The following is a 9,765-nucleotide window of genomic DNA, read 5'->3' as shown; positions in this document are numbered from 1 at the left end:
ACTATTGAAAAGTTAGCACTGCCTTTTATTTTTTGTTCATAGTGTGTTCTCCCTGTATTATGTTTTTTTCTGTTTTTGTTTCCCTGCCTTCCTGGGGGGTTCATGAACATTTTTTCTTCTTATTGGTCCATAGTGATTTCCAGTGTCTCTTGAAGTTTTTCAGTCACTGATCTAGAATTACGTACATAAAGTATTAATATACATACATAAAGAGCCACGGGCACGTCACGTGCATCCCATGTATATAACTCACTACAGTCTATTTGTGTCAACATTTCAGGAGTGCAGGCGAAGTAAAGAAACTTACATCTCTCTTCATCTCTTACTTCTCCCATTTATATAATAATTGTCTTAAATATTTTTCTACTTACAATGAGAATACATTAAAAAGTGTTGTCACCTTTGCTTCAGAAGTTGGAAAACTCAGAAGAAAAGCCCATCGCATTTACCCATGTTTCTGTCTTTCTGCTTCTTTCTTGTTTCCTCAAGGTCCCCAATTTTTTTTTCTGGTTTCATTTCCTTCTTATCTGAAGGGCTTCCTTTAACAATATTCTTTTACAGATCTTCCGACTACAAATTCTCCTAGTTTTCCTTTATCTGACACTGTTCTTAATTTCCCCTTTGTTTCTGAAGGTTACTTTTTGCTGGATATAGGGTTGTAGGTGACAATTCTCTTCTTTTAGCACTTAGAAAATGTTGTGACACTTCTTTCTGGCCCCCGTGGTTTCTGATAAGAAAACACTATACTTTGAATTATTTTTCCCCTAGAATTAATGTCCCTTTCTTTTTTCTTTTCTGAGTGGTGTTAAGATTTTTCTTTGTCTTTAGTTTTCAGAAGTTGACTATGATGTGTCTCAACACAGATTTCTTTGCATGTATCTTTTTGGGGTCACTCAGCTCTCTGACCTTTTATGTTTATAACTTTTCCCAATCTAGGGAAATTTCAGCCATCATTTCTTTAAATACTCTTTTATCCCAACCCCTCTTTCTTTTCTCCTTCTGGGACTCCAATACCCAAATCTTTTATTATAAATTTTTTTGTTTAGCTTCCAATGTCTCTGAGAGTCTATTCATTTTGTTTTTCAGCCCATTTTCTCTTTCATGTTTTGGGTTGAGTAATTTCTATCATTCACCGATTCCTGCATGTATCCTCCTCATTCCACTCTCCACACTAAGACTTGAGTTCAGTTACGGTATCGTTCTTTTGGTTTTTATTTATATCTCCTAATTCTTTGCTGAATCTTTCAATTTTTTCATCATGTTTGCAATTGCTCCTTGAAGTTTTTTCTTTTGAATGATGGCTGCTTTAAAATCTGTCAGGTAATTCTAATAGCCATGTTTTCTTGGTATCGGCATCTGTTAACTGTCTGTTCTCATTCAGTTTATGATCTTCCTGGTTCTTGGGTCTGGATCTTACTTAAACCTTGTGTTTTATTACCTGGCCTCCTCTGACAGGGGAGGAGGACAGTACCTTGTTCCTGCCAGGTGGGGGCGGGAGTCCAGGTTCTCTGGTTGGCTTCTGGGTGTGGATGGGTTTGTCATTACAGGTGTGTGAGTGTGGGCTTTCAGGCTCCCTGTTGATACCAGTTTGGAAGGGAGAGGAACAGGCACCTCATGACTGTTCTCCAACTGCCTTCTACTGACACTGGGTGGCAGCGGGGGACGTCCTACTGCGGAGTGGTGGCAGAAATCCCGACTGTCCACTGTACCCACTTGGCACCACCCCTGCCCCTCTTGGGGAGGCAGAGGAACGCTGTGTTACCTCTAGGTGGTGGTGGAAGTCCAGGCTGCCTGTGTGATCTTGGCACAGTCTCAGCCTTCCCCTTGGCCTGATCTGAAACCACCAGGTGGCAGCAGGAGGGAGAGGTCTTGGGACATCTTGTCACAGTCTGGTGAGGTGGGAGTGTGAACTCTGTGCTGACAGGGGTAGGGGATGCCCTGTTTTTTGTTTGTTTGTTTGTTTTCCAGTAGTATTTAGCTGGAGTAGAACAGTCATTGTCTAAAATGTTTCTCCTGCTAGGTTGCCTTTTTCTAGACCTTTGGTTATGGAGAATAGAATTTCCTTAGGGCTTTTTGGCCTGCACCTATTCCAGGTTCTGGGTTTCCCCACACCTTGCTGGAGCTACATGAGGCCAAAAACCAGAGACTCTGGCCAGAACATGGAAAATCTGGTCAAAACCCCGAGAAGTACCACTGTGTCCACCGCTATGTCTTTCCTTGACTCCTGAGGTCCTTCTCCACTCTGCCAGCTTCTTTCAGTTTCTTTCGTTTGTTTTACCTAAATATCTAGTCCAGGATATTACCCATATTTAGTGGAAGGAATAGCAAAAAAGAAAAAATAAAGACTAAGAAAAGAAAGCACATATACTCCATTTTTCCAGAGCAGAAGTCTCTTTTTCTGTATCTTCTTTTTAAACACTTGACTTCCCTTGTCAGACTCTCCCACCTTAAGACCCTTCCCCAGAGCTAATTAGTTCCCAGTTCCTGTATTTCTTCATAGCCACACCCACCCCGTATTTACCTACACACGTTCACACCTACAGAAAAGGATGGTTTTGCTTTCTATAAGTAGTCAAATGCTATATATATTGTACTGTAATTTGTTTTGTCCTTTTATTTTTATAAATGGGGCTCAAACTCATGACCCTGAGATCAAGACCTCAGCTGAGATCAAGAGTCAGACGTTTAACTGAGAGTCACCCAGACTCCCCATGCTTTGTGCATTCACTATGTCTCAGGAATCACTCCATGTCACTACACAGGGACTGTCCCCATTTATTTTAGCTACTGTTAAAAAGGGAAATGTTGGGGTGCCTGGGTGGCTCAGTGGGTTAAGCCTCTGCCTTTGGCTCGGGTCATGATCTCAGGGTCCTGGGATCGAGCCCCGCATTGGGCTCTCTGCTCAGGGGGGAACCTGCTTCCCCCTCTCTCTCTGCCTGCCTCTCTGCCTACTTGTGATCTCTCTCTCTGTCAAATAATAAATAAAATCTTTAAGGAAAAAAAGGGAAATGTTCTCCATGTTATGAATAAATGTAGTTTATTTAACCACTGCTATATAACTTCCGTTACTTATAATTTTTTATGATTATAAACAATGGTGCTATTAATCCTGGCTATTTGAGTGCAACCCCAGACTGGGTGAAAATACTGACAAATCATGTATCTGATGAGGAACTTAAATCCAGAACATATGAAGAACTCTTTTTTTTTTAAAAAAGATTTTATTTATTTATTTGAAATAGAGAGAGAGAGAGAGAGAGATCATAAGTAGGCAGAGAGGCAGGCAGAGAGAGAGAGGGGAGGAAGCAGGCTCCCTGCTTCCCCGGGTTCTGAGCAGAGAGCCCGATGTGGGGCTTGATGCCAGGACCCTGAGACCATGACCTGAGCTGAAGGCAGAGGCTTAACCGCCGTAGCCACCTAGGCACCCCCATATGAAAAACTCTTAAAACTCAACGATACGAAGACATGTGGCTCAATTGAAAAACAGGCAAAGGATTTCGATAATCACTTCTCAAAAGGAGAAAAATGAATGTCTATTATGTACACAGAAAGATGATCCAGGCTATTAGCCTTTAGGGAAATGTACTTTATGCCCTCTGGGGTGGCTGCGATGACACAGACACACGATTACAAGCATTGACAGGGATGTGGAAAAATGAGAACCTTACACTTCGATGTCGGGAACGCAGAATGGCACAGGCACGTCGGCAAACAGCCTGGCAGCTCCTCAAAATGCTAGAGTTGCCCCGTGATCCGCAATTCTACACTCAATGTATGCGCTCCGATGAGATGAAAACCTGTGTCCCAACACTGTTACACAAATACTCAGAGTGGCGTTATTCGTCATAGACAAAAAGTAGAAGCGACTGATGTCCATCGGCGGCTGAGCGGATAAACAAAGTCGGGTCTAGCCACACAATGGAATATTATTGCGGGAAACAAACAAAAAAAGGAATGAATTGCTGATTCATGCTGCCGCGCGGAGGGCTCCTGAAAACTTGATACTCAGTGAAAGAAGCCAGTTTAGAAGGCTGTTTATCCGATGATTTCATTTCTAGGAAATGTCTGGAAGAGGCTCATTTGTAGAGACGGGAGGTAAACGAGGGGTTGCTCAGCCCTGATCTAGACCCATGACCCCACCGGCCCCACCTGGGAGGGGGTCCCAGGACCTGCTCTCTCACAGCAGGGGTGGTGACCTGCCGGGAGGCTCGTGGACAGCTCTGCCCTTAGATTCTCGGCGCGTGTTCCACGTACAAGCCAAATCGCACAACGCACTCTGCTCTGCATTTCCTAATGTTTTTATCATTTTTTGTCCCCACAAACCCCGTATTTTTAAGATCTTATCCACTCAGCAGATTTCGTTCCCCTTTCCTCAAACAACAACACAGTCAGCTCCTTCGAGTTTTTGGTGGAAAGCCATTTCCCCCCCCCGAGGGCTTACTCAAGATGGAAACCAGTCCTCCTGCCCCCTCCCCAGTATCACTCCCCCCCCCGCTCTACTTCTCCTTCTATCATACTTCTCACCCCGAGCAGCCGAAACAATTTCTGGGTGTTGTCTGTTACTTATATCTGCATCCCCTTACTTGGAAGTTGGTTCCACAGGAGGGGTGTTTGGACTCATTGCCTGAGGTGTCCCAGGGCCGGAGACCTCGTCTATGCTCAGGAAGAGAGCTGTTCAGGACTGAGTGACTGGTACCTAGTACTTGGCTTTCCTTTTGGTTTTGTTTTCAGAATCGGGTACTACCATGATCATGACCGTCTCTTGAGTATTCCGTGTCCCTGTTCTACAGCTGGGAAAACTGAGCTCAGCGTCAGTAAGAACCCAGCCGCACAGCCAGGAAAGATGGGTCTGGGTGCGAAACCAGACAGCAGGCCTCTGGAGCCCACCCCTCGGCACCTGCCAGTTGGGGGGCTGACGCCTGCACGGCCTACGAAGGGAAAAGGAGATAACTTTCCTTTGGGCATTTTGAAAAATTGAAAATTTGAAACCCCCTCACAGGATCTCAGGGAACCCCTAATGGGGATGGGCCGGCCAGTTTAGAAACACTCATGGGCAGTGAGAGTCTACGGCTCCGGAGAGCAGGAACGAATATGCAGGCGCATTTCAATTTAGAGAATGCCTCAGGGTTGTGACAGCATCTGCCGTGGGGCCAGCTTCTGGAGACCCTTGTGGGGTTTCAACTGAGAAGAACCCCCCGCAAAGGCAGAGCCTCCAGGGGACGGAGGCAAGCAGCAAGCTCCCTCAATCCGGGACATCTTGCAATGTCCTCATCCTCTGTTTAGCTGCCTCCTGCCGCCCTGGCTCTTTCCTAAGCCCCGGCACGATGAGTCCCTCTTCCTGTCAGCCAGATAGGAGCAGGGTGTCAACGGAAGGCAGACAGATTGGCTGGTGGTGGATTTGGCAAAACCACCACCTCTCCGAGTGCAGATACGGGCAGCGGGGGTTGTGATTACAATGACTTCATCGAACCGAGTGTTTCTGGCATGAATCTTCTGACTTTCCAATCATCTCTGCTAATAGCCACCAGGATTCTCCGCAGCCTCATTGAGATTCCAGTGCATTTCCAGTTTTAGCCCAAGCTGGATTCTGAGTCACTCAAAGGCAGTAGAAAATTCAGAGACCACATTTATTGGTGATTGTTCTTGGCATGATGAAAACAGCCGTGAGTAGATGCTATTCAGGAGGCCAGGACAAAGAGGACATGATGGGGGAGGGGGGAAAGAGGGGACAGGGCAGGGGGAGAGCAAGGCTTAGTTTTCAAGTCATGTGTTAAATATGCAAATACTTCCAAAACTTCATTAATAATTTTCAAAAACGTTTGACACTTTCCAGTACGACAGAATTCTAAGTGGAAGATGGGACTGACCCAAGGTACAAATTCTTAGCTGAAAGAGCCTAAATCATTCCAAAACACCATGTTGACCACAGTCCTGTTTCAGGGCAAGGGGGCTGAACCAGGGTCGTGGATTTTGATTTGGATGGGGCTACTCCGACCTAAAAGCCTATGAGCAGGAGGGGGTTGACGGCGAATTCTTGGTGTGGCTGGTGTGGGGCAGTCTGGACCTCTTCGTCAGAGCAGGTGCCATGGCCTTCCACTTCCGGTCCTCCTGTGCGTGGCTGGGCAGCCAGGCTCCCACTGGAGGCCCCATTTCTTGCTCGAAGTGTCCTGAGCTGATGGTGGCGGTGACAACATGAGCCTGCAGACAGCTTTCCTACCTCCTTCTCACTTACACCTCAAAACAGCTTAGTGTGAGATTACAGAAAATAAACAACTCCGAGAGCATCCGCAATCTTCCCAGGACCGCCACATGGCTAGGTCACGGCCCACTCTCTTTAATTCATGTCCATGAGCAGCAGCCAGGATGCCCAGAACAGACAGGCACTGGGCGGGGGGTGGAGGGTGTGTGGCTGTCAGCCTGGATGCCCTGGTACCATTTTCCTCTTCTGTTTGAAAAGATACTCTGTGTGTGTGGTGACAGCTTCAGACCGTGCCCAGGATGGAGGCAACCACTGTGACTGTGTTCTTATCTGTCTTTCCAGAGCTGGTCTCTGTACATCCTGACATGCATGTGTGTGTGTGCATACATACACACACATGAGCACACACGACTGAGAGCACATTGCTTTTTGCCCCTAAAGGCATAACCTGAGGACTGCTCTGTGCCCAAAGATGTCATTTCAGCTCACATGTTCAAACAGCTGCGTAAGTTCCAGTGTGTGGACACAACAGATTTCCTGCCGCGGGTGGCCTGGGACATCTGCGCTAGAGGTGGCACTGGGCCAGAAGGGCCCTGTCTCCAGGCCCATGTGGGGGGCGAGGGGCACTGTTGAGGTCGATGACGAAGGGGGCCTCCCCTCATTGGGGTCCCTGGGACACTGAGTGTCCTCTCTAATCAGAGATGCCCTTGGAGACCTTCTAAGTGGCTCCTCTGGGTCTCTGCCTGGCTCTGTCACACCTCCTCTCTGGAGCTGACAGTCCCCAATCTTTTGGCCCTGAACGCTCTTGAAAAAATGTTCCCTGTGGAAGAACATTCTAGAAAAAAACGTTCCTTAAGACACAGAGAGCACAGGACTCTTAGCTGCAGGCTCTGGGCCTCTACCAGCTAAATGCAATTTTTCTCTTGGGCTCCCTCTGGGGACCCCACTGGGCCCCTCACCCCAAGTCATCAGGCCAGTTATGCTGTCTGCTGGCTGGAGTATCCCACAGAAACATCTCAGGATGCCTCAGAAATACGAATTTTTCGTTAAAATAGTTGAACCTGGATCACATTCAACCCCATAATGTAGTGGTTTGCTCAATGACTGTGGAATATGGTCTTATCTAAGGAGAAGCAGGACATTTTAAGACCATGGAGCCCAAAATTAACAGCTTGGAATTTTCGCCCATGCTGGCTGTTAATTGGCTTAAGCCATTAAAGGGAAAGAAATTTTGGCAAATCCTGCAGCACTTGTACAAGTGAGGCCGTGGACACGATCAGACCATTTAACAAGAGGCATCTGGCGAACCGATCAATTTAGGAAAATGGGCTGTTTCATCAGAAGGTTTGCAAAAGCTTCTGTGCTTCCCAAACAGTGCCTGAGAACAGTTCCACCTCGAGACAGAACCAAACCCCTAAAACCCACAAAACACAGCAACCACCATCGAAGGTGCGTTTTCTGAGGAACACGGTGAGGCCTTGTCACCAGCCTCCAAACCTCTTCTTGCTTTGCCTTTTATCTTTGGGGCAGCACGGCTTGGTGCCCGAGGTCAGAACCGGGGTGGATAGAGCCTGAGAAGAGTCACCCCAAATCACAGCAAGGTGAAGGTCGCGGGGTCAAGGCCACTCCCCAACCCAGTCAGCTCAAGGCCCACAGCGCATCTCCAGCTCAAGCCCTCTGGCTCCTCTCCCCAGCAGGCAGATGTCTGGTGAGGTGTGGTGGCAGGGCTCGTAAGGGTCCCCTGACCTCCAGAGATGGGGCCCTGCCAAGCCAGGGCCATTTAGAAACATTTCATGATTTTTACAGAGTATTTCCTTTTTGTCCCCCAAATACCTCATTTTGCAGAAAACACACGTTGGGTTTCCATCCATAGCTTACTGCAAACAAGGCCCCGCCTTGGCTCGCAAATCTTTTCTGGAATGACCCACCATTTGTGTTACCCTGAAGACAGCCCCAGAGACTTTCTCCTGAGCCCACGGAGCAGAGTGGCTGCTACTCCCAGGCCTGAGGGCCCTTCCTGGCCCCACAGGCTGGCCCCCTCCAGCTGGTGCACCGCAGCCGCTCAGAGAGCTCAGAGCTCCCCGGAGGGCGACGCCGGTTGTCCCCCAGCCCCCCAGGAGCAAGAAGCAGGGTTCTCCTGCTGCAAGTCTCAGTCTCAGGCTAACCTAAAGCAAATGGAACTCATGGAGGGAAGGTCCCGAGCGTTCTCCATTGGCAGGAACTGGCACAAAGTAAGGCGATCTCCCTAAAGAGAGGCAGAGGCGCCTCCAGCTTGCTCTTCTGCTGCTGGACCCTCATGCTGTAAGGAGGGGGCAGGCACGCCACTCCCTCCCCACAGCCTAGCCTGGGCACTTGTCACCTGGGAGGCTGGCCTGTACAGTGCGGCCTGGGGGAGAGGCGATGCCGCAGGGGCAGCGGGGGCGCAGGTGTGCACGGAAAGGCAGCCAAAGCGCGAACCTCCCTTCTCCGTGTCTGGCCCGGGGGCCCAGCTCTGCTCGAGGCGCTTAGTGGAGGGCCGTGCCCAGGTCCCCTTTAACCTGTGGATTGGGCTCTCCCTGAAGGACAGGAGGAGCCAGAGCCCCAGTTCCTTTCCGCGGAAGCCTGGCTCGCGCGGAGGCAGGTCCCCACTGCTTCCCGCCCACGGAGGCGCACTCTGGGCTGTCTGCGGCCCGGCTCTGCGGGACTTGGGGTGCAGGAAGCCCCCAGCCCGCCGCGCTCCGCTCTTCCCCCTCCCCAGTCGCCAGTCCTGTCCCCAGGAGCCGAGGCTCCGCGCCACCAGAAGTCCCGGCTGCGGCTCTCACCCATGTCGCTTTTCCCGCCTGGGGCGGTCCACCTACCTGTCACCCAGCACGGCGGTGGGGTTTCTCTTCCTGGCGACGAATGCCACGTTTGGAAAGGCCTTCCATGAACTTCTCAACAAGGACAGCCGTCCTGAGGAAGCTCTGCGCCCAGGCGAGAGAACGCGAAGGTCTTCTCTGCGCGCGGGAGGCGAGCATGCGCAGACAGGACGCCTCCTGTGCGCCTGCGCACAATCGCACAGGTGCCTCCCGGGCGCCAGGTGCCCGGCGGCACGCACCTGCCTTTTGAAGGCCCTTCATCTCGGGCCCTGGGGGAAAGCAAAACCCCTCCTAAAAGGCTGTTTAGTCCTGCTGTGGCTCAGGACTCCGGCCCTGCGTGCCCCCAGCCGCCTAGGTTTGGAGCCCGATCTGCCCCTTGCCAGCTGGCTTCACCGGGGCAGGTGGCTGCACCTCTCCGGGCGGTTTCTCATCTACAAACAGGGAGCCCTGACTGTGCCTGCTGCCCAGGGCCTGGGGGAGTCTCATGGGTTAACACAAGTAAAGAACACAGAAGGCCGCCTGGCAAATGGTCGTGTTCAGTAACCAGCCACCGTCTTGGACGCGCAGGTGCAATGGCAAATCCTGGGGACTGTTGGAAATGTGGAGATTTCAAGGTCCTGTTTATGGACGATGGAAATTAAGTGGTCAATGGAGGCGGGATAAAGAGAAAAACAAAAACGTTCTTACCTCTGGCTTGTTGATGGCAGAGCTGGCTTCTGGAGCAAGAAG

Source organism: Neovison vison, chromosome 14 (genome assembly GCF_020171115.1).
Source record: "Neovison vison isolate M4711 chromosome 14, ASM_NN_V1, whole genome shotgun sequence".
Lineage (NCBI taxonomy): Eukaryota > Metazoa > Chordata > Mammalia > Carnivora > Mustelidae > Neogale > Neogale vison.
This window is presented reverse-complemented; position numbering follows the sequence as displayed.